The sequence below is a fragment of the Calonectris borealis genome, chromosome 1 (assembly GCF_964195595.1).
Source record: "Calonectris borealis chromosome 1, bCalBor7.hap1.2, whole genome shotgun sequence".
Taxonomy (NCBI): Eukaryota; Metazoa; Chordata; class Aves; order Procellariiformes; family Procellariidae; genus Calonectris; species Calonectris borealis.
This window is the reverse complement of record NC_134312.1, coordinates 174,808,092-174,832,078: the sequence shown is the minus strand read 5'-3', so window position 1 is coordinate 174,832,078 and position 23,987 is coordinate 174,808,092. Positions and strand designations below refer to the sequence as shown.

General features: G+C 45.0%; 1 protein-coding gene and 1 long non-coding RNA gene across 9 annotated transcripts in view; one reads left to right on the top strand and one right to left on the bottom strand.

Moving 5' to 3' along the window:
* Positions 1 to 5,924, bottom strand: part of KLF12 (KLF transcription factor 12) — a 253,663-nt gene extending 247,739 nt beyond the window's left edge. For 2 of the 8 annotated variants that reach the window (XM_075139016.1, XM_075139048.1), the window contains exon 1: positions 5,748 to 5,924. The gene's annotated coding sequence lies outside the window, so the exon portion shown is untranslated. Of the gene's footprint in view, positions 1 to 3,571; positions 3,737 to 4,292; positions 4,578 to 5,519 lie in introns of those variants that run through there. The other 6 variants (XM_075139005.1, XM_075139059.1, XM_075139037.1 and 3 more) reach the window with 4 other exon arrangements.
* Positions 5,925 to 6,731: 807 nt separating this feature from the next.
* Positions 6,732 to 10,368, top strand: LOC142077724 (uncharacterized). Its single transcript, XR_012671984.1, has 4 exons — positions 6,732 to 6,939; positions 7,840 to 7,934; positions 8,471 to 8,599; positions 9,933 to 10,368. It is a non-coding gene; the product is annotated as an uncharacterized LOC142077724 (long non-coding RNA).
* Positions 10,369 to 23,987: the final 13,619 nt, after the last annotated feature.

Here is a 23,987-nt window from a genome sequence, read left to right as displayed (position 1 = left end):
CCTTGTGCTCTTTGCAGCTCTGACCACTGGACAACACGCCACGCTAATTAGGAATTAGGGTCACTGCTTACCACCTTACAGAGAGGGTAACGAAGTGGTTGTCCTAGGTGACATCTGACAAAACCAAGATCAGAACTCAGGTCTCCCGACACGATACATCATCTGATTAATTATCCCCTTCATGGCGCTGATGTCCAAGGTCATGCATTTGATTGTTCTACGTTTCTCTAAACGACGAGAACACGCTCGCCCCACAGCCAGGAACAAAGCTCGGGATTTTTGAGTCCCATCATTACTCTGCTATGTAGCAAATACCGTGCCAGCCATTAGCAAAGAGCATGCTTCATTCCCATCCTGGAGGCTGGTTCAGAGAGAGGACAAAAGCTTGCTACTGCTAACCAGACATTCCTTAACTCAAGTGGTGCTGGTCTGCATTGCAACTCCAAAGCCTAGCAATGCCAGCAGTACCAGAGACCCACAGAAGGATAAACACCATTGCACATGAGAACATTTGTTTCAAGAAAAAAAAAAATCTGTGAACAAATAAACAAATGAGGAGATTAAAAAAAAATACAGACATTGCTAGGATTGCGTTCAGAGGGTAGGAACCACCAGTGTGCAACGGTCTTGGCAAACTTTATTCAGTATCACTGAGCATATACTTTCAATAGTCTTTAATCATGGGATCTCCCTTGACCTTGAAACACACAATCTTAGTTCTGATATACCTTAGCTTTTGCATGCTTGCGATTTTACTGAACTTTAAAAAAAAAGGAATAATCAGCAAGCCAACACCTAGACAAGTCCTACCCTTGTACCTGCAGCTGAAGGGGCTCCTCTGACACAGGAGGTGATGTGCACAGATGCAGAGTGCATGAAGAAACATAGTCCTTCTGAAGCATACAGTCCACGAATATATTTCACATGACTTCATATATTCACTCCCAAGTTTTACCATATATTTCAGTTGAGAAACACTGGGATGGCTCATGCCACCATCCCTTCCCAAAAATGCAGGAAATGACAGAAATAGTTACAGGACCAAGGCACACCATAATTTGTCTTCTCCAAATCAAAACACATCATTCTGCAGTAGACATAAATGCAAAAAATATTTGTATATTATAATTTGATTTTGGTTTAGACCAAAGTCTAGATCACACACTCTGATTAATACCATGAGATTTTACACTGAATTCAGGAAAGGAAAGTCCACACAAGCTCAGTGTTACATACATTGTAGACATACTGACTTTCTGGCAAAGCCATGTTCGTTTTTCCTCTTCCTTCTCTCTCTTTTTCAAGAATTCTCTGCTGCCAAAAGGTAGATAAAACTAATTAAAGAATACTCTACCATTTTTATATTACAGTTATTGCTTGGGAGCAAACATGAGAGCACAGACTCAGAATAAACTTCAAACCTACCATTCACACCAAACTTTGCAAAAGTATAAGAAAGTTCACAGATTTTAGGGCACCAAGTCTAACCAGACCTTCTGCACAGAAAGAGCTTCCAAATGCAAACACGGCACCACTAGCACCACTTTTATATATATCTATAAAAACCACAAGAGACTGCACAACTATCCTCACATTGATCCAATTTTACCCACTTTTGCAAGAGTGCCATATACATGTATTAGGTCTAGTCAACTCTCCAGTCAAGTTTGTCAACATAGCTCTATGCCTAGCTATAAACTAAAATGATCATTTTGACACTGAATCCTCAAATATAACTCGTTACTCTTTTTTTTTTTTTGCATTTAGTACCAACTTCAAAAAAGAAAAAAATCATTCAGTTGAAGCAAGAGGGCTTCTAAAGTTCAGTTGTTGAACACAGGGTAAGGTTACACCAAGCCTTTTCCACTGAAGAACAATGTTGAAAGCGTCCTTAGTACTACACCGCAAAAGCACTTCTCTTTTCTAGCATAAGCATGCATCTAATTTAAAAAAATTAATTTCTTCTTCACTGCATAGGAAGCATAGTCATTTCATGCTTTCACATTTTCACTTCCAAGATTCAAAATTTGTCTTACAAATACAGCACAGCACACCTAGCACAAAAGGAAAGGAAAAGCCACAACCTCAATACTTCTTTACATTTCACGTTGAAACAGCATGCTCATTATATGTTTTCCTCTTAGCTGCGGAAAGTGAGCATGCTTGTGTTTGCAGCTCCTCCTCTTTCAAAGATACACAGCTGCAGCTGTAGTAAACAACCACTAGTCAGGAGCTGAGAAGGTCAAAGTCTCGGTGCTGCATCCATTTCAGCTTTTCTAAAAATGAAATTTCCATTTCAAGAAACTAATTTTTTGTTTCATTTTGTAGTTACGTCAAGGAAAGGCAAACCACAATCATCCTCCAACAAAATAAATCAAGATACAATACTTCAAAAGCCACAAGCAAAACACTTCAGTAAAAATAACTATTTCCCCAGCTTTAATATACAAACACCTCATTCAGAGTCTCCTATTTTACTTGATTCGAACAAAGACTTGGTCAAAACCAACCTTGTACTGACAAGACCTGTTACACAATGCAAGTGACACTTACTGAAGGAACGAGCAAGGAGGTTGGCCATCCTGAAAATCCACCGAATTGCACAGACCTTCCGCAACCCCACAGTATAGCGGAGACCTCCCCAAGCTCCCAGAGAGGCATTGCCCATTTTCCTCAAAAACATGGTCTGTATTTCTATTTAATTATGGCGGGTACTGTCACGCACCACCTTGGACTGGGTGAAGAGGAAGACAGTCGCTACCACGGGGCTTTGCAGCCCAAGCCCTTCGCTGACCCCACTCCACCATCTCCTGGGGGAAGAGGAGCTGGTTCAGCCCCACCGCATTTCAGCCTCCTCTCGTCTGAAGTAAAACCCTGCTCATGCACGTTCAGGTCTGGCTCATCCCGACAGAAACAGCTGGCAGAGGACTCCGTGATTAGCCTGCCCTGGAATCTTAAAGTTTATTTTTAAAAGTTGTTACACGCAGTCTTCTTGGGCTCTCAGGGGCCTTTCCAGCAAAGGTTTTTCTACAAGAGACCGCAAGAAGGCCTGGAAATATTACCACTAAGTATTGCTGGGGGAAAAAAATAATTAAAAAAAAATCGTTTCCCATCCCCCCTTCTTTACACGTCTGATACTGCCTCACTATCAGAAGCAGAAACCAAACAGTATCTCCCACATCCTAAACTCCTTCCCAGCCCCTCCAGCACACGTGCACTCACTCATCAAATGCCCCATGGCATATCTCCTCCTCAAAAAGCCTCTTTTTCCCCACAGCTGGGGGACAAAAGAGAAAATACGATTTTTCACAGCCCTCTTTAAATGCTATTGACTAATCCATGAACGGGGTGGGTGGGGTGGAGGGGGGGAAGAGAAAAAATGTGGGGGGGGAATCCCAAGCCACCTTGTAAAGCTGCCAGTATCCTAATGAAAAGGTTTGCCTAAAGAAAGGTGCTCCCCAGACTGCCCCCTCACCCCCCTCACTTCCAGGTACCAGACACAGGAAAAGAAAGGAGGGAAAAAAATAATAAAAGGGAGGGAAAAAAAAAAAAAAAAAAAGAAGGAAAATACCACCACTGTTGTTCTGGATGCAGCAGGGGGGAGCGCCTGGGGGTGCTGGCCCGGGGCGGGGTGCGCATGGGTGCTGCTCCCCGGCCGCCGAGGGGGTGATGTCATCCCGCCAGGCTCCAGCCCGGGCACCCGCCGGCAGTGCAGCGGCGGCAGCTCCGACCGGCTGCCAAAGCCTCAGGCAGCACAGGGGAGGGGAAAAAAAAAAATAATAAAAAAAACACATTTAAAAAAAAAAAAATCCGCATGCAATGTTTCCTTCGCTATGCGTGGTCGGTTTGTGACGATAGGTGACACACCGGCTTGCGGACAGCGGTTGCAAGTTGATTACGTCCCATTAGAAAGATATTCGCCCTCCCCCAGCACGAATAATATATTAAAAAAAAAAAAAAAAAAGCAGACTCGGTTTATGCAGCCTTACGTCATTAATAAAATGCTCCTATCGCCCCATCTGTGACCTATTCAGCACAGTTACTAATCCCACGCTAAGACCACTTTGCTGTTCCTGAACATTTCAGAGTTGGAGACCAACCAGAAAGCAGAAAATGGAGCCCATATGCCAGCGCTATATAAAGCAGCCTCGCAAAGTTGCCGTGAATATCTACCTGCCGTGGCGAGACAAAAAGGGAAAAGCAAAAAAAAAAAAAAAAACCAAACACGGGGGAAGAAGAATACCATTTATTTCATGATGGATAATTAAAAAAAAATGAATTGGTTTACTTACTTATTCAGGGGGACTGCCAAAAGCTAGCAGGATTTTACAAGCTCGATATTAACCCCGATGCAAGTGAACTTCTTTTTGGTGCCTCCTACCAAACTGCTCGTACCTGCTCCCTAAGAGTGTAAAACGGCTATTTTCTACGCGAGCCTGTTTGTGGGAGCCAAGATCCGAAAAAAGCCCCGCTGTCTGGAGCGGAGCATCGCATCCCTGCAAACCAATGGGGGGGGGAATATAAAATAACCCATCTGCTGGCTCCTACCTGCCTCCCCCAAAATCCCGCACTACCCTAGCTGGTGGTGCGGGATTTTGGGGGAGGCGGGTATGAGCCCAAATTTCATCCCAGCGCATTTACCCAGCTGCACCAGCAGCGAAAAGCTTTCGGTGGGCTTCACAGGGTGATGCCAATACCATGGGGCACACATCTCCCGCAGCCGCTCTGGGCACACGCTTTTAATGTAAATACCAGCGGTTTGCTCCCGGCCACCTTCTGGAAGAGCGAGTATTTATTTTATAGAAAATAATTATTTCTGTAGAAAGTAATATAGCATTACGCTCTGATTTTTATTTTTCCCCCCCATATAACATTACGCTCTGCTTTTTTCCTCCCATACAGCGTTACACTTCGGTTTATATTTTTTAATATTTATTTTTACGTATTAATTCCCCCCCGCCCCCAAAGGCGCAGGGGCACCGCGGCCGCCCGCCCCCGCCCCCCCCCCCCCGCCCAGGGACGGCAGCACAAAGGGCTGGGCGCTCCCAGCTCGCTGCTCATCACTCCGGGCTCATCGCTTTTTATTTTTTCCCCCGCTCTTTTCACCGCCCCCCCACCACCTAAAGCCTCAGCGGGAAAGTTGAGGGAAAAGTTCGGGCCGGCGGCGGCCCCCAGCACCCTGCGCACACACACACACCCCCCCCGGCATCGCTGCCGCCGGGGCACCGGGAGGGATGGAGGGAGAGGAGGGATGAAGAGGAGGGATGGAGGGAAGGAGGGAGGGGGGAGGGAGGGAGGGCACCGCCGTTAACCCCCGGCTCGCCCCGGCGGCGGGGCCCGCTCCGGCGGCGCTGGGGGAAGGGGGGAAGGGAGGGCGCCCTGTTTTTCTTTAAAATTATTTAACTTCAGTATAGAAGGGATTTTTTTTTTTTTTAAAAAAAGAAAGCTGACCGGGACAGCAGCAGCAAGAACACGTATGTTAGCCGTTTATTCTGGTAAGAAAGGGAATCGGCACAGACCTGAGCAGAAGCGGCAGAGCAGGAGAAACTGTTTCCTTCCCCTGACACAGGGTCCCCGCTCTCTCCCTCTGTCTGTCTGTCTGTCCGCCCCGCTCTCCCCGGGCCGTGTCACACGCTCGCACACTCACACACAGCCCCGGCGGGGACAGCCGGCGGCCGGGCTCGCCGCCCTCCCCGGGAAATGAATGGGGGCAGCCCGGGGAACCGCGGCGATCGCCGCCGACTTACCCGCGTCACATGATGAGCCAGGGCAGGGTGGGCCGGGGGTGGAGGCTCCCGGCGCCGCCTCGCCTCGCCTCGCCTCGCCTCACGGTGGGGCCGCCGCCGCGACAGCCCACCGGCCGCTCAGACAAAGGGCCCGGTCCGGACCGCTGTCCCCCCTCCCCGGCTCCCGGCCCCTGCTCCGGCCGCGGCGGGCGCCGGTGGCGTCGCTGGCATGCGGCGCGTCCCCGCCCCCACCGGCAGCCGGGCGGGGGGAGGGGAGGGGCCGCGCCCCCGCCCCTCGGCCGCCCCGGCGCCCGGTGCACCGCCCGCCCCGCCCCGGGGGGGGTGGGGACGGGAACGCCCGGCCGCACCGCCCCCCGCCCGGCCCCGGCCCCAGCCCCGGCCCGGCCGCGGGGGGCAGGGCAGCAGCGGGGCGCCGAGGGGAGGGGCAGGGCGGGGCCGGCAGCGGGGGCGCGGTGGCGCCGAGGGGAGGCCCGGGGCGGGGGGGCGCTGAGGGCAGGCGGGGCGGGGCGGGACGGGGGTGGACAGGTTACCGGGGCGCCGGGGGAGGCTGGGCGGGGTGCGGGGCGATGGGGGAGACCGGAGGGGGGGGGCACGGGGCGGTGGCGGCGCTGAGGGGAGGCCCGAGGGGGGCGGGGCGGTGGCGGCGCTGAGGGGAGCTCCGGGGGGCACAAGGCGATGGGGGCGTTGAGGGGAGCCCCCGGGGAGACATGGCGGTCGCGACATCGAGGGGCGTTCCGGGGCGGGACGACACACAGGGCGATCGGGACGCTGAGGGGAGCCGCGGAAGGATTGGGGGGACACGGCGGGTCAGGGCACGGGGCCGCTGCGGGAAGCCCCGGGGGGTGAGTGGGGCCCGGGAGGGCGGAGGGCGGGTGCCGGGGGCTTGAGGCGCGGAGCAGGCGGCGCCGTCCCTGGGCCGCGGTGCCGGCGGGGCAGGGGAGGCCGGGCGGCGGGGGCGGCGTTCGCTGCTCTGCGTATCTGGGCTGGCCGTGCCGGGCTCTCGCAGTTACCTGGCGGACTGGCAGGGGCCGAGCTCTGCAAACCTTTCTCTTGGGTTTTTTTTCCCTCCACATAGACGGACTGCAGCTTGTGAGAAGTGTGTGTGGTGATTCTTCTGCACGGAGGTCAGCGCGTAAGTCTGAGTCGCGCCTCTGCAAACTGAGAACTTCCTTGATGGGAAGATTTTTCACACGTAAGGGCTGCAGATACTGGGTTGTAAAGGCTTTAATAACAACATACAGAGAAACAGATTCCAAAATCTTAAAGTTTGTTTAAAACATAAATTCTTTTTATTACATGGATGTTTTAAAAGAAGAACTTTAAAAACCTTACAAAACAAAAATACAAATCCTGAGAGTTGGTGTAAAACTTTAAGAAGCAAATCTCTATTTCTTTTCAAAAGCGTTCTTACACGTACGTGTTTACACGGTGAAATATTCTGGTGGAAAGACCCTGTCCCATGCTTGACCAGTGTGAAAGCTATTAAGCTGGCAGGTTTACCTAGGGATACCCTTGCCTTGGAGACCCTTTTGTTAATGTAAAGCTGATGTAGCTGTTTTCTGCCTCCTCCCTTATGGTTTGTGTTGCATGAAGTAAACACGGTATGGCCAGAGTGCAGGTGAGCTTTGACCAGCCCTGGCTGCTAAGATGGTTTCTGGCCAACGTTCGGGGATGGATTCAATTTAAGGAAGCTTAATAGCCCTGTGAATAGTCAGGGTACCGTGCTGGACCCTGGCAAAAGCCGTGGTCAGAGCAGGTAGAAAATGGCAAGTTCTTTGTAAGTCCCCACCCCTCGTCCTCCTCAAATTCAAGCTCAGCTCAACAGCTCCAGAGGACCCCACTCGTAACAATAATTTGGTAAATAAAATGCAAAAAGAGGGATCCCTTGTCTAGTAGGTTGGCCAGTCCTGTGCGTGTGTTTGTGAAAGCTTGCATAGCTTGAGTATTTACACAGAAAGCCAGGCTGAGCTCAGGTAAATAATTACTGCTAAAATGCTGTTACTTTCAGTAAATACAAACTAATGTTTGCTGCTCTACACAATATTTACCAAGAAAGCCAGAAGAACCAGAACCAATGTTTGTTCCCTTACAGGGTTTCATGCCAACTGCCTGAAATGCATCTTTGCATCGCTTCATGTGTTCTCCCTGTAACCGGTCCTCTGCCACCTTTTGGCATAAACGGTTTAGGTAACATAACGCCCTCACTATTTGTCCCTGCATCTTACCTCTGTTTCCATAAGGTTAAAAAAAAAAGGCAGAATGGCAAAGAAGAAATGTTAAAATGGATATATACAGAAGTCTACCCTGCAGTGTGTATAAATATATGTGTCTGCAAGCTATAAAGGGGATTAGGCATGATTTGCTATTATAATTTTGCCTCTAGTGTAATCATTTCCTTTGGAGAAAAGTGAGCATAGAGTTAAAATACAGTCTAATGTCCCAAGCAACGTATTTCCTTATATTATTACTTTAGATACAGAACCAGTTCCAACAACTCACTGTAAGTTACATATGTGATTCATTAGATTTCAGAAGATTTTACCCAAGTCAAAAGTTAACGTCGTAACACTTGTTTTAAAAGATAAAATATGCAATCCCATAGGAAGCAGGCTTCTATAGAACACCGCTGGAAACATTCCCTGGATAGATGGGTAGCTTATATTCAGATCTCTCAATAAAAAACACGAGTATTAACATTCATCCTTCTTAACCACTTGGAACAGGGAGCAACGAGTGTTCTGCAGAGAAAAACTGGTTTCTACCTACTGAGGTTAAAGGAATAATGAATACTTGGCACATGAAAAACGAATAGTGATAGCAGGAAGAAGATTGCATGTAGGCAGTGTGATAAGGTACGTAACAGAAGCATCATGTTACACACGTTGCCGTGCCCTGAGAAGCAGACGAAGCTCATTTCCATTGAATTTCAGATAAAATATTTAAAAACATCAATATTTATTTTGTCATACTTAGAAATATTTTATTCATTTATCTAATATATCTAAGGAAATCATCTAGAAGAGGGGTTGGCTGACTGACATTTGGTGATCAAATCTGTTCTCCATGAGCTTCATTATGTGCTATGTTGGCTGTTTACATGGTCTATTGCCTGCTACTAAGAACTATTACCCATATGCATGAATTCACAGGGCAGTATCTAAAGCAAAAAATACACAGCTACATTCGCAGGAGAAACGTATTACGTGATTATATATCAATAGATTGATACAGAAGTAGGGATTTTACACATTAGTATTTGATATATATCACAGATTTATAGAGAAATGTAGTTCTCAATCACATGCTTTTATGGAAAACCTGTCCTACTAAATCACCGTCTTGGCTCACTCTGTATACCTGACCCCGCTGTTTCCATTCTCATCTAGCTTAACAAAGCTGAGCATACATCGTCTATTTGAAAATGTTCTGGCTTACATTTTAACAAAGAAATACTTTAAAAACATTTAGTATTTCTAAAAATTTAGAAGGTTCTCTTTTTTCTTCATTTTTTTCTTGGAGGAACTTTAATCACATTTCCTATTAATCAGTGGGACTTTTCAGCATGCCGTTTTTTTCAGAAACAAGAGTCTTAAATTTTGAAACAGGAACCTTAACAGTGTATTGCCGTGTACAATTCTAAAAATAGAAAAACATACTTTTGGAAGCCAGGAGAACAAATCGTCCCACGGAACATTTTTGGTTATTTACTTTTTCATAAGCTCGACAAGTGTGTTTATGTGCGTTTTTTAGACTTTTTCCGTAATCCTTCTCCACTTCTGCCATATTGCCTACAAAGCAGTACTACCAATTCACTTTTATTGAGTCCTATCACTTACAATCCCAGATGGCTCTTTCCAGTCTTCCTGTAGCTGTTCTTCCCCTAGTGGAGTTTTCCTAAAACTTACCAAAAAGAAGGTCCTATAAAATCTCCCCATGATGTTCCTCAGCCTCTTGCCTCTCCTATATTTGTCTTCCACTGATACAGAATTTTCTTCACCATTCTTCCCCGATATCCATTGTCCTATTTGCATTTTGTCTTAGATCCCAATCCAGCAAATGTGCAAATAAATGATACTCTTGAAAGCAATTTAGCAACTTCTACCTTTAACTTAAGCATGTTTTAAGTCTTGGTAGTTTTTTTTTTTTGTAATTTAATCATAATGAATCAATCATTTTTCAAAATAGAGAGTGGCATCACCAGCAGAGAGCACACTGGAACCTCAGAACAAAAGAAAACAGAAAATCAATAGCATATTTTAACAATGCGAGCCTGAAACAAATAAAGATACATCTGAAATAAATCAGTAGTGTGCCTAATATTGAGACATTTTGTCATTTAAATTAACACCAGTTATAAAAAAATAACTCTTATCTATTGTTTACTCCATTTCAGTTTGTATTCAATTTTCTAACTCAAATAAACTAAAAAAAAAAAATCAACCTTACTACCCAAACCAAAAACTAAACGCGTTTTTATTTGGGATGCATGGTCAGACAAAAGCTTTAACAAATTACATGATATATTTTAGAAGACAGATTGTGTTCATTTGCTGAACTTAGGGAAACCTTCGGGTTGACAGATAATCAATTCAAATACCTGCAGTTGAGGGATCGTGTTACTAATTCCTTTCACAAGCCTTCCCTTTTGGATAGAGGCACGTAAACGGGGTCTTTTTGCCAAGGAATTGACCACATCAGCAGATACAGCCTTTCGGGTATGGTTGCTGTCTTGCAATCCAGCCTGTGATCATCTGCCAAGTGCTTCCTCCGCTCCTTCTCCACTCACATTGGTGTTAAGCTCAACATGAATACGTGAGCCTTGCGCCTTTATCCGACAACCGCTATCAAGCATGAGGTTGCAAACTATTTTTGGGCAAAGACGTCAGCTTCTGTTTCTTTGAATCTACTTACAAGGTATTTCAACATGCACGGCACTCTACCATCAAATGGTGGGGTTTATAGTCAACTTCTAGGTGGCCATTAACCAAAATGGTCAACCTAAAACGTGAAAGTACAACTGACAAGTAGCACTATCGTATTTCATGCGACTCACTCAAACATCAGTAATATTCCTTGAGTGTGAAAATGGTAGCTTTTGTACACCACATTTGTGTTTTTTCTGTACTTTGTATAAACCGATTGTTTGTTCTTGGACAGATGATCAGGAAATCTTCCCTTCAGCTCACTCTCCTTAAAAAAAAACCCAAACCAGCCTAGCTCAGCGCATAAATGGCAGTGTTAGTGTACACAATGCAGCCTCGCTTATATAATAAAGTTTATAATGAAGAATAGTTCGGTAACACTGCACAAAAGAGGAAAATTATAATCTGACGTAATAGGTGCATGTTTTTCTCCAGGGACAGAGATCAAAATATTCAATTTGCCAGATTTAGACTAGCAATGTTGCCAAGACACATATCCTAGGAAAGTGGGGCCGCACGGTATTAATGCTTCACTCCCTTGATCCGAAAGCTCTGTGCCCTTTCTATAACCTTGGATTGAGATCATGCACTACTTTCTTTATTTTTTTTTGAACTTGCCTTCTTTTAGCAAGAGCCCTTGAAGGGTTATGATCTTATTTAAGAGGCAGAAGAACAGGAGGGACAGTTCCTTATTTAGTGTAATCTGACATTGGCAAAAGTTCATAGGCAGTAGGAAGTCATCAAGGAACATGTTCTGAGAAAGAAGGAGGTTTTGGGTTTTGTATCTCTCCAATGTTTGGTTAATGTTTTTGTAAGAAAAAAAATGGAGACAAGCACTTCCTGGCCCTGGAGACTGTGTCAATTCGACGCCCAGGAACGGCATGGTCTGCTCTGGATTTTCATTTCAAAACTCTAGTTTGTAGCTGAATTTATGGACCTAAACATCACCCTGAGAAAATTTCTTACATCATTTTAAGCTCCATGTTCAATTCCATTATCTCAGCTCCTCATATTGAATACTGTGTTGTTTGGTTGTTTAGGAGACAAAAAAAAAAAAGGGATCTCTTAAACAGTGCTTTATAAAGAGAGGTGTACTGTATTTTCATATGAACATTAAAGCTACTACTTCTCTTTTGGTAAGATAGAGACATGGTGCGGGACAATCTTTCCAGATTTTCCCTGTAACTCCCACTGTCTTGTGTTCTCCATGGCTCCCGGTTATTTTGCTCTCCACTGTGTCTCTGTAAAATTGGTAATACCTAATTTGTTCCCTGTGCATGGGTTTCGTAGGCTACAAAAGAAGTTCTGCACATGAAAGACCTGGAGAAGCAGTTTCAAAGCCAGAAGAAATGTTTCGGAAATGGTTGAGTTTTGTGCACGGAACTGAGAAGCGTTCTGCAGGCAGGTTAGCAAAGGAACACGTTCAGCTGGGCATGGATCTGATTTCGTACCTAGTAGGCAGCCAAAAACATCTGGAATGTCTTCTTTGCAGATATTATCATAATAATCTTTCACGATTTTCTTGACAGGTTTTAGGCATAAAAAATATTTTCAAGAAATTCTGTTTTTTCCCAGTTGTTTTTAATTCAGCAAAGTTCTTTCTTCTCCATGAGGTGTTAAAGAAATTACAACAGAATAAATCTCCAAGCAAGTAAGCACTTAGATGCTTTTTCTTTACTCAGACAGCATTCCTCCTCTCCCATCTTCCACCCTGTCTTACAGATGTTTTCTTGTATTATTAAGACATTCATGTTGATAACTTTTGTTTTGATTTCAAGGCCACGCAACTTGGCTTTTCCGGCACCAGAATCTCTTAGATTCAGGAGGTATTTACCCGGCCTCAAGAACGGAAAAGATTCAGAATCAGACTGGAAATGGGACGCATTGAAAATAGTTCTTTTCAGCTCTTCAGTTATTTCATTAGGTTGGCTTGAAATGCCTGGGTTTGCACCTGGTCATCATGGACATATCCATGGTTGTGGTGATTTCTGGATCGTATGCTTTCTGGATCAAAAGTTGATGGCTCACAAGCGTTGAGAGGCTTCATCTGGACTCAGTTGTACATACCACATTTCAGATGAGGAAATTGTGTTTTTCTTTAATTAGTTATATTTTTTTTAAAATGGGGAATTTCACAGATTATTAACCATAGTTGTGCCACTGGGTATCAATCTAACAGCTGAAAAACCTAAGCATCGTATTGTAGCTATTGCTTACTTAACGTCTGGGCTTGTTTGTGGTGTCCTTGTTTTTTTAAACTAAGAGAATGAATTCATTTGAGTGACTGCAAAGCTCAGTAAATACCAGTTATCAATTCTCTTTCTAATGACAACTGATGACATGATTTTTACAAATGGTTGAGCACTTGGCAAATGCTAACCATAGAAATCGAATGAGCTGAAAGAAACTCCAGTCTGCCCTATTGTCGCTACTGAGCTGACAGATGGGAAAAAGAGGAGGAGGTTGTGATGTTCTCCCAGAAGCCCAGGGGCACACCGCAAAATGACTGCTGAAGTGTCAAGTGAGAGAGGAGCAGATTTCCAAAGAGCAGACATTACCTATATTTTGCTTTAAAAGTTGCCCTTTCTAACACAGCCCCTCTAAATGGGCTGACCAAATTCTCTACGGAGCAGCCAGCACCAGAGCTCATTCGAGCCTTAGCAGTGGAGGTAAAATTGAATTTCCACGAAGGAAGGAGGAGCTGGAGCCAGGCTGCCTACTCCAGCAGCTGCTGGGGGAGCGGGAGGGCAGGGCTACCATTACAGCTGCCCCAAGCAGGTGGCCCAAATGCCAGCATCTGCCGCTGCCCTGGACGCCGTCACCTGCCTGGGGACCAGCAGCATGGCCGGGGCGCTTTGCTACCCCGGCCGTCTGCTGCTGCGAACAGCTGCCCGCTCTGCCGGTGCCTACGCAGCAGGGAAAATCCCCCGGTATGTGGAAAAGCCTGTAAGCCCCAGAATAAGAACTGAGAAATCTGCGGTGGCAGTCTGTTGAGATCAGATCGCTCAGCCTTGCCTTTCCTTACCTATCTTTTTTTTTTTCCCCTCAATCAGTCTAATGTGTCTCCTTTGGTTTTGTAAAAAGTGACTGGAGAAGTTAAAAGTACCAAACTTCAGTAGCTTCACCCATATGTGCTGCGCGCCTCAGGCTAGACAGCACATATTGGTAGCCAGACTGAGAAGAACATTTACCACATTACCTCTTAAAAACTCACTTTATTTTTCTTGTTGAGCTGGCTTCTATCCAATGTGACACTCCAGCATGAGCCATGCAGTGACAGCAACAGCCTCCATGGAAACACACGGGAGCATGAGGCCAGCCGTGGGGTAGAGAGAAAAGGCAGCTCCGTCCTTCTCCTTAGTCTGCCACGTATTTTCTCTGAGCAGTCCTTCCTTTTCATTTTTAAAGCGTTATTAGGAGTGTCCCTCCTATGCCACCGTGTCTTTTCGTATGTCTCTTGTAAGGATGCAAAGTTACGCTGAACCTGGAAAACCCGGGGCTGATTGCAAGGTATCCCCATCTCACAGCCCCAGCACCTCCACTCCTCTGTTTTACACGCTGGAGCCAGGAGGGGAACCTGCCTCTGTGACCGAGACACAAATAAATGCTGGCTGCGGTGGGTGGAGGTTTGAAAGCGTATTGCGGAGCGAGGGGCTCTGCCCGGCCAGCAGCCTCGGCGCTGCTGTGCCGAAGGTGCTGCAACTGAACGTCTCTTTTTGGCAAAAAGGAGGTAGAAAGCAGCAAAGGGAAGTGGTACCTTAGAAACTTCCTCAATGTCTTTCAGAATTTTACATACCCCCATTTCGCCCAGGAACAGGTTTATTGGGAAAAGGGTGGGTGGAGGGGAGATGTTAAGGAGGTTGCTCTCCCAGTAGAGTAACTGGGGAGGGTTTGATGGTCAGGATGCCCTGAGGAGGAAATCCCTCATCATCATGGCTATCATCACGCCTGCCTCTCCATCATACTGAAAACTCACTCCCCCATCTAATAGCAGAGTGCAAAGTTGCCTAATGCCATTATTATATAATTGATGATATAATTTTCCCTTATATTTCTCCAAAATTTTCCTTTTTTTTTTCCCCCAGACAGCCTTGAAGTAAATCTCTCAGCCCGACTATCCACTGTTCGATGCAGACAGTGAACCAGGTAGCTGTTTGGCATTGTTCCACGTTTCAGCGTTTCACAGACGACAGGCTAAATCTGGCAAAATTTGCAAGCCTACAGGCTAGCTGCTACTGTGCTTCACTTCTAGACACCTGACTTTACATCCACAGACAACATGACAATACTAAGTTTTGCCGCACATCGCTCGTAGGCTCCTAGTACTGAATTTGTGACGTGCGGTGTGAAATACCCATTCTGTACATGTCACAGGGAGAATCAGGTGCCTGGGATTCACCACAGCCAGAGTACTGAGCAGGGAGTCTCTTAAACTAACCAAGAACAATGACTGAAAACAGTTATATAGTAGAATTTCCCCCGTCTCAGCACCTAAGTGTGGGCTGCGAGGCAGTAGTTCTGTGGGGTTGGGAGTTGCAGCCTGGTACTCTCTCAAATTGAGCACCTTAGCCATCTTTTCCAGGGGCTGAATCAGCTCTTTTTTTTTTTCAAATGATGCATCAGTACCCTGACAATAATATATATATGACATGTAATACAATACGTAATAAGCACATTTTAATGTATAATGCTTTAGTATATATGTTATGAATAATAACAATAATACACAGCAGGCACCTAGGTGATGTTTCTCCTACCTCTCTCATCTCCCAGCACCACTCTTTATATTAGCTGTGCTTGCCTGAGAGACTGGGATATTTCTGACTAAATGTGGTATTTACATCAGGACCAACCAGCAACCTTGCACCCTCTCTAATGGAGAAAGATACTCACCTTTAGGGTCTGACTCATCTCATCCTAAAATAGGTTTCTAAATTTTACTGGCATCACCAGACATCTGTGTCGTGCCAAACGCTTCAGTGGGCATTAAGAGCACACTTGGCTTCAGCATGGACTCCAGCTCTTTTGATGCCGATTTGGTCACTCCTCATGTCTTTGCTGTCCCAAGTGCTTTGGGTGTTTGTGGGTAACACCAGGTCACCTAGGCTAATTCTGCTCTGAAATCTTTTAGGCGTAAGAACAGATCTTTATAAATCTGGCCACTGTTTCCTTAGTTAAATTTCCTCACAAGACTCTTTGTCCCTGATATCTCAGACACATAGGAAAACTAATTGCACAGCAAGCCATCACAATCACCTGGCTTCCTAAGTGGTACTCTCTCATCTACTGCAATTGCTTCTCCGAGATCGCCAAGGGCTTTAGGACTCTGTCGTGGTTTAACCCGGCAGGCAGCTAAACACCACACAGCCACTCGCTCACTCCCCGCCCCCGCCCCCCACTCTGTGAGATGGGGGAGAGAATGAGCAGAGTAAAAATGAGAACACTTATGGGTTGAGATAAGAACAGTTTAATAATTGAAATTAATATAACAATAATAATAATATATAATGAAAAGAAAGGTAACAAAAAGAGCGAGAAATAAAACCCAAGGAAGACAAGTGATGCAAATGAAAAGAAGAAAAAAATTGCTTACCGCCAACCGACCAATGCCCAGCCAGTCCCCGAGCAGTGGCCCCCCAGCCAGCTTTCCCCAGTTTATATATTGAGCATGGCGTCATATGGTATGGAATATCCCTTTTGTCAATTTGGGTCAGCTGTCCTAGCTGTGCCCCCTCCCAGCTTCTTGTGTATCTCCAGTCTTCTCAGTTGTTAGAGCACGAGAAGTAGAGAAGGCCTTGACCCGGTGTAAGCACTTCTCAGCCATAACGAAAACTTCTCTATATTATCAACACTGTTTCCAGCACAAATCCAAAACATAGCCCCATACTAGCTACAACGAACAAAATTAACTCTATCCCTGCCAAAACCAGCACAGACTCCAGTTAACATCCTTAATATCTATTTTCAATGTATGAGAGCAGGTCCTGAGATGATGTCAGTTTGAACATCTGCATTGAGTTAATGGTCCTGGGCATGTTTATCAAGCTGGGGATGTAGCCCATGAACTGTGTGTATCTTATAGAACCATAGAATAGTTTGGATTGGAAGGGACCTTTAAAGGTCATCTAGTCCAACCCCCCTGCCATGGGCAGGGACATCTTCAAGTAGATTAGGTTGCTCAGAGCCCTGTCCAACCTGACCTTGAATGTTGCCAGGGATGGGGCATCTACCACCTCTCTGGACAACCTGTGCCAGTGTTTCACCACTCTCATTGTAAAAAATTTCTCCCTTATATCTAGTCTAAATCTACCCTCTTTTAGTTTAAAACCATTCCCCCTTGTCCTGTCGCAACAGGCCCTGCTAAAAAGTCTGTCCCCATCTTTCTTATAAGCCCCCTTTAAGTACTGAAAGGCTGCAATAAGGTCTCCCCGAAGCCTTCTCTTCTCCAGCCTGAACAACCCCCACTCTCTCAGCCTTTCTTCATAGGAGAGGCGTTCCACCCCCCTGATCATTTTTGTGGCCCTCCTCTGGACCCGCTCCAACAGGTCCATGTCTTTCCTGTGCTGAGGGCTCCAGAGCTGGACGCAGTACTCCAGGTAGGGTCACCAGCGCAGAGTAGAGAGGCAGAATCCCCTCCCTCGACCTGCTGGCCACGCTGCTTTTGATGCAGCCCAGGTTACGGTTGGCCTTCTGGGCTGCGAGTGCACATTGCTGGCTCATGTCCAGCTTTTCCTCCACCAGTACCCCCAAATCCTTCTTCCCAGTATCTTTCACATCACTTTTCACCTTTTCTCCTCCTCCTCATCTAGCTCTCATTCCAAGAGAGTCTGATCATTCCAACATCTTTATAGTGTAATACATTAAAAAGAAACTTTGTTGGCTACCTTTAAAGCACTTTATATCACTTTAAATCACTTACGCTACCACAGCAATACTGCAAAGAATGCCATCTAATTTACATAAAGTCACCCAGAGGTTAATTAGTATATGGAGGTAAATTTCCAAAAGACTGCACCAGGAAAAAAGCAGCAAAAACCAATTCTTTCCTTAATTGGTTTTGTACACACACCTCTCATTCTATGTTTTACAAATGTACTCAGTAATTTCTGTCTTCATTTTCTGGGAAGATTGCATGTCAGGTAGAAAGGAAGTCTGTCATTGTGTCTGTCTGAGTGGTTACTTGCTGACCTTTTGTTGTGGGATAGACTATTTGGAAATGTTGCCATCCCAATTGCATGGTAGGCGCTGTAATGCTACACTCACGTGCATCCTCTACAGTGGAACAAAAAAAAAATCCCCAGTTATCTTTCTATTTGAATAACTGCTGGGAAATGTTGATAAAAACATCACATTAGAATGACACAAAATAGTACACCCAGCTCTGTCCACATCGCAGAATGGAAGGTGCTCACCTGGCAAGCCCACGTGCCAGAGGAAGAGCAGGGCATTTAATGTTAGTGAGGAGCGGCAAAAGTGATTACTTTTCTTTTGTTTGAAAAGAAACACTCTGAGGGACCATCAGAAACTGTCTCCAGATGACCAAGGAAGAAGGCAATCTCAGAGCCTTGCTGGATTCACCTCTGAGTCTGGACACCCAGAACTGTGTATTGGCTCCATATCCATCTCTGGATCCTGAGACTTCAGTGGAAGTGGTTACGCTTTTCTACAAAAGCTTTGATGGACACAGTCCAGGTTAATTCGAAGACCCTACTCTTCTCAGCAATAATAGCACACACTTCCACTATCAAGACCCAGAAAACATGATGGGTTACACTACAGTGTTTTTCACGAGAATTTTTAGTATTAGCATTTACTGCAACTAGACTTCTGCCTGAGCCTGAATCGTGATAACCTAGAAATGTTTAACAAAGTTGAGTTTGGCTTTTTAAATATGAGTTAAAAGTTATGTTTCCTTAAAGGCTTTGGAACTATTCTAACGCCAAAATGTGTCTTTCTCCGAAGCCAGTAGGAGAAATCCCTACAGCAGGGTTGAATAGCAGTAGCAGACTATAAAGACTTCAGCTTTATTTCTGTCTTCTCCACCAAGCTGGTTAGACACCTGACAAAGCAATGCCGATGGTGGAGCCACGGACCTACTCAAGTTCATGCTAGAAACAGAACATCTCCTGCCCCAGGGTGCAGTGTCAAAACCACGGGCACACCGTGCTGTACGGCCTCCACCGCCTTCCTGATCACTCCTCCCCTCTCTCTGCAGCAGCAAGGTGGTGGCTCCTTTGAAGGCTGAAGTGGGTTTGCAGTTCTCTAAATGTTATTTCTGGTGGACATTTCTACAAAGGCTGCCTTGAAAGCAGACGTGATGCAAACATTTCCATGATGAGGGGATATACAGTGGTACAGCCTCTCCCTGGTCACATGACAGTAGATGTCACAATCGGCAGTGGTAATAAGGTAATCAGAGCCCTTCCATTTTCCTTGGTCATGAATAAATCTATCCTTGACAAGTAACATCCCTGTGTTCATTCAGAAGTTGTAATATAGTAAGAATACCAATAATCAACATTGAACTTCTTTATTCTATTTATGCGTCCATTATTCCTTATTATTCTTGGTGCCTAAGAAAGTGTTCTTTCTCTTCCTTTAAGCAGCTCTTGTCCATTGTTGGTGTTTACAATCTTCTTATTGTTGCTGAGGGTTCTCCTATTCCCTCCCTGTCATCGTTTAGCAAAGCTAAATGCATTTCGTTATTTTAATCTTTCTTGAAAAGTCAATCCCTTAATTAGAATCTATGGTTGTGGAGTTCCACCGGGTGTCTGCAGGCTAAACACCACTGAGGCTATTTTCTTACTAATTGTGCTCACAGAGAGGACATTTGTTAGTGTTGTTGATGGCACTGTTTTTTTTTTTTTAAAAGACTGTTTATCTAGGTGAGAGGCAAAAGGCAGAATTCATTAAATCAGATTTTCAAAGGATCAAAGCCTACAAGGCATAGAAAGTGATTATTTTCTTGGTTGGGATTTTAAATTGAAACATGCAAAGACAAACCTAAAAGCTAGGGGTTTGGAGAATTAGCACGTCAAAATCTCTCTGTAAAACACAGAGATTTTAAGATTATGCTTGTGAAAGAAGGCTGTCAATGCTGATCCACTCTCTCTCTTACCAATCGCTAATGAGCATCAAAAACTGTGGAAACACTCCTTGATTGCTAACCTACCAAATACATTTTGCTAAAGAGACATTTGGAGATTCAGTGGGAAGAACAGTAATGCCAAAAAAAAAAAAACCCTACCTTGTCCTTTGTCACTTTTGTCTCCAGTTTTGCTCACTGATCAGCCTGCATGCAAGTTTTTAGGAAAGATTTAGCTCTTCTAGCATGCAATGGAAGAAGAATCAAAGAATCTTGACACAGACATCACAACAACTTTTTGAAATAAGTTTTGATGGGCTTCTCAGTGTGTCATTCCTTTCCTGTATACCTCTTAGGGATGTAAATTTTTTACACATGCAATTGCCCTCCACAGCACCACACATACTAGTCTAGACAATAAATGTAGTAACAACCTACCTGAGGGATGTATCTTTTACCCAGCTCATAAATTTACTGTAGTTTGAATGTTTCTTATGCTTGGATATGTCTGATTTGATTCAGTTCTATCTAAATTAATTATTTCATTGCCCATGAGCTAAAACAAAAGCTGCATTGTTTGGACATACAAGGTAATGGTATTCCATCAGGGTATGCTCAGAGTGTGTTTCTATCTATCTCCTCTGTCCACCATTTCATAATACAGAGATTATTAAGGTCAGCTGTGTAGGTTGGCTTCCTCTATAGCGCTCGGGTTGAATCCTGTTCTGTCACTCTGCGCTACGTTATCCAGTCACTTCTCCTGGGTCCCGCGTTGTAATTTGCTGCCCACTTCCAGTCAAAAAAGTAGCCTTTTTAAGGCATTTCTCCTTCACTTGGGAGATGAGTCCTAGCAGCTGGGGCTTCCTAGTCCTTGCCATGGCCACATCCGTCCTAGACCTGATGTGGCCTTATGCCTGGTGACAATTGCCAATCTAGCGCCAGAAGACCACACTAACAATTTAGCTATGTGGCTAATTGCACACTTGTGTTTGGACCTGTGCCCCGGTTACTGGCACGGACGTGACTTGAGAACAAGTACCTGTTGGGCCACACTGTTACTGTGCCTTGGGGATGCCCGCGTCTTTCTATATGAGCTTCACAGCGTTTTGTGCCACCTGTAGCATCTATACCTCCCCTGAGAGCAATCATTGCACCATGTCCCCATTGTCCATCTCATTCCCCTCTTCCACCCCTCTGTTACAGCTGCTGAGGTAGACAGGCTTTCTCTTCCCTGCTCTCCTCCTGCCCATGCGACCTTTCCTCTCCCACCCACACAGCGGCTTAACTTGAGCAGCAGCAGAGCTTACTCCCTCTACAAATTTCCCCAGCACTGTGATTTAAGCATTCTTGTGGTATTTAGGAGCTGCAGCCTAAAACCCTGACAGTTCAAAAACTGTCCCATTTCCAAGGTGAGATGGCTATTGCAAAGACCCTGAAAGCTGAACTCAGAGTCCAATAGGTTTAGGCCCCTCTGGGAATTTCAGAAGAGGTTGGGCATCTTGTCTGGTCACTCTGGAGCAGGACAGATCTTAGGTGAAAGGCATGGGGCGTTTCCTGACACTGGGCTGCATCTCAGCTGGCTCAAACCTTTTCTTTGAGGGATTTGACAGCAGACCAGGATGCTTCTGGAGAGTAAACGTCTAGTGGGTTAGACAGTGCTGGAGAGTAGGCAGTCTGGATCCCTGGGATTTAGGCAGGTGGATTTTGTCCAAGTCCCAATATAATTTTGAAAGATGTGTGTGTTGCTACTAATGCCTGCTCCTCAAAAACATGGCAAAAATTTGCATGTGCTAATACCTATATAGCTATATACCTATACCCACATACCTGCTGACTTTGGTTTTCAGTGAAACCCCTATATTTACACGACTGAATGACGTGTCTGCATCAAAAGGCCCTTGGCTTGCAGCTCGCCACTGTGCATTGTACACTGCAGCTCCGTCCCAGGCCGAGGTGCCAAACACTCCGAAGTTCAGCCATCCTGGTACCGTAAATGGGGAGATTCATTCCTCCTGTGTAAATAGGAGACAAACTAGCTTCCAGGTAGCACAGAAAAACAGAAATGAATGCTTTTCCCCTTAAAAGAGTAAAAAGCATCTGTAGAAGGAAGACCCATCCTTTAAAAGCATGAAAAATATGTAAATTTGGCAGAGGACAAAATATTTTGAAATGATGCAACACGGAACAGTCACTGACACCCCTACTGAAACGTGACACTGGTTCCAGGATGTTCAGGCACTCCTGCTGGGACAGATAATCTGCATTTAAATTACAAGATTCAACCATATGTCTGGCTGGGAAATGAAAAGGTTGGAGTGATAGATACCACCTTGTGCTTCTGCTGTTGGAGTCTTTCATCCTGCTCAGTCACCCTCACGCACCGTGGTCTGTTCCAGGATAAACTCTCTTCCTATTAAATAATATCCAAATGTCTCCAGGGCCCGTTTCAGAACCAAGCAGTCTCTTTTTTTCTCAGAAACTATATATCAAATCTTTGGTGGGAGCAAGCTTTTGACTAATATTCTCCTCTGGTTATTTAACGTGTAATGACTTATCAATTTAACCCACGCAACTTTTATTTGAGATTTAGGCTATGACATATGACAAAAGGTAAATCTTCCCCATTTACAAAAAAGGCACACCCTACCCCCCCTCTCTTGTGTGTGTGCATGTGTTTTAAAATAAGAGAGCAATATTTCCCTATAATTCAAGAAATTGTTAATCTTTTTTTTGCCCAGGTGGTATTGGTTAGCCTTTGCCATTACCTTTCAGTGGGAAAAACAATGGAATTAATTGGTGAGAAAGATCTCATTTTCAGTATTATGAAGAAAAAATAAAACAGCATAAAAACAAAGATGTCTGAAATATAGAGCCTTTTCCCACATTTTCAGTGTGTTACTGTTTCTGGACTTTTTTTTTTTTTTTGAGTTGCCACGGCACATGGCTTGGGTTTAAGAAACACAGCGTAATGTGGGCTTAGTGATTTGATGATGGTACCAGTGAGTGGTAAAGGCACGATCTGGGTTTAGAAATCTGGTTGCTGTACTCGTCAAATCAGAAATACTCCCAGAATTTACAGTCTTCATTGCAACCCTTGGAGGCAGCCGGGGAGGACACTCTGCTCAGCATCAGCGCGTTGCCGTCCTTGTAAATGCCGCCTGGAATTTGATGGGGACATTTTTAAGCGACACATGCAAGGAGCTGAGCTGAAAGCTGGAGCTCTTCAGAGGGAGAATCTGCTCGCGAGGACTTCAAAGAAAGATGTCAACGCGGCGCTTTCCTGGGGAATTTTCTGGAAAAGATGGGTTTGCAGGTGAGCGAGACAGAGGTCAAAAGAAGCCTTGCTTTGGTCTGTTTTCTGTCTGTCCGAGTCGCTTGCTGTGGTTTGCCCTCCCCGCTTTTGAGCCCCTGCTGTTGGGCTGAGCTGCTGGCCGAGCCCTGGCCAAATCGGTGTGGCGCGAGGAGCGTCACCGTCACCGGCGGTGGCGGCGGGGACTCCCCGTGGCCCCGGGCTGCTGCCCGGCTTCTGCTGTCTCCAGCCACCGAGGCAAAGCTTTGAACTCAGCTCTCACCTGCACATCTCTCTGCTTTTATCACCACTTCGGAAAAAAAGGAGAAAGACCATTAGTTTAGACCAAGTGTGAACTGATAAAAAGGAATGTCCTTGTGAATTGCTCCCAGAATTGTCGCTGGCCTCTAGTAAGAACAAAGAAATACAAGAATTTGCGTAATGACTCTGAAGGTACTTGTTTTCATATACTTTTTATTGTTGTTTTATTTCAGGGCAGTTTTAATTAAAAGTAAGCACTGGCAGTAATCATATGGCATATGCTTCCTTTTGGTAGCTTTTTTTATTAAAAGATCCTGATAGTGAGGTTGATAAATCATCTAAATGATCGTGCATGAACACTTGTAAAATCTAATTTGGTAAGGAATTTTTCCACACATGGCATATATCCTAAGTAAGTGTTTTATAAGAGAGACCAGAGAGTTTTATGGAGTGTGGTTTGGTATGTAGTATAAATACATGTAATTTTGTATACATGCCATACACAAAATACTGTAGGTATCTGTTTAAAGGAAGACAGCATGACAAACCTCTAGGAGCCACAAAGTCTACCTGGTACGTATTACGCATCTTAACAACAATTGCCTAATGGATGTGCTGATGCCAAAAGAACCCTTTGGGTCTTTCTGAGAAGAATACATACATAAGCTTCCATGAAATATGTC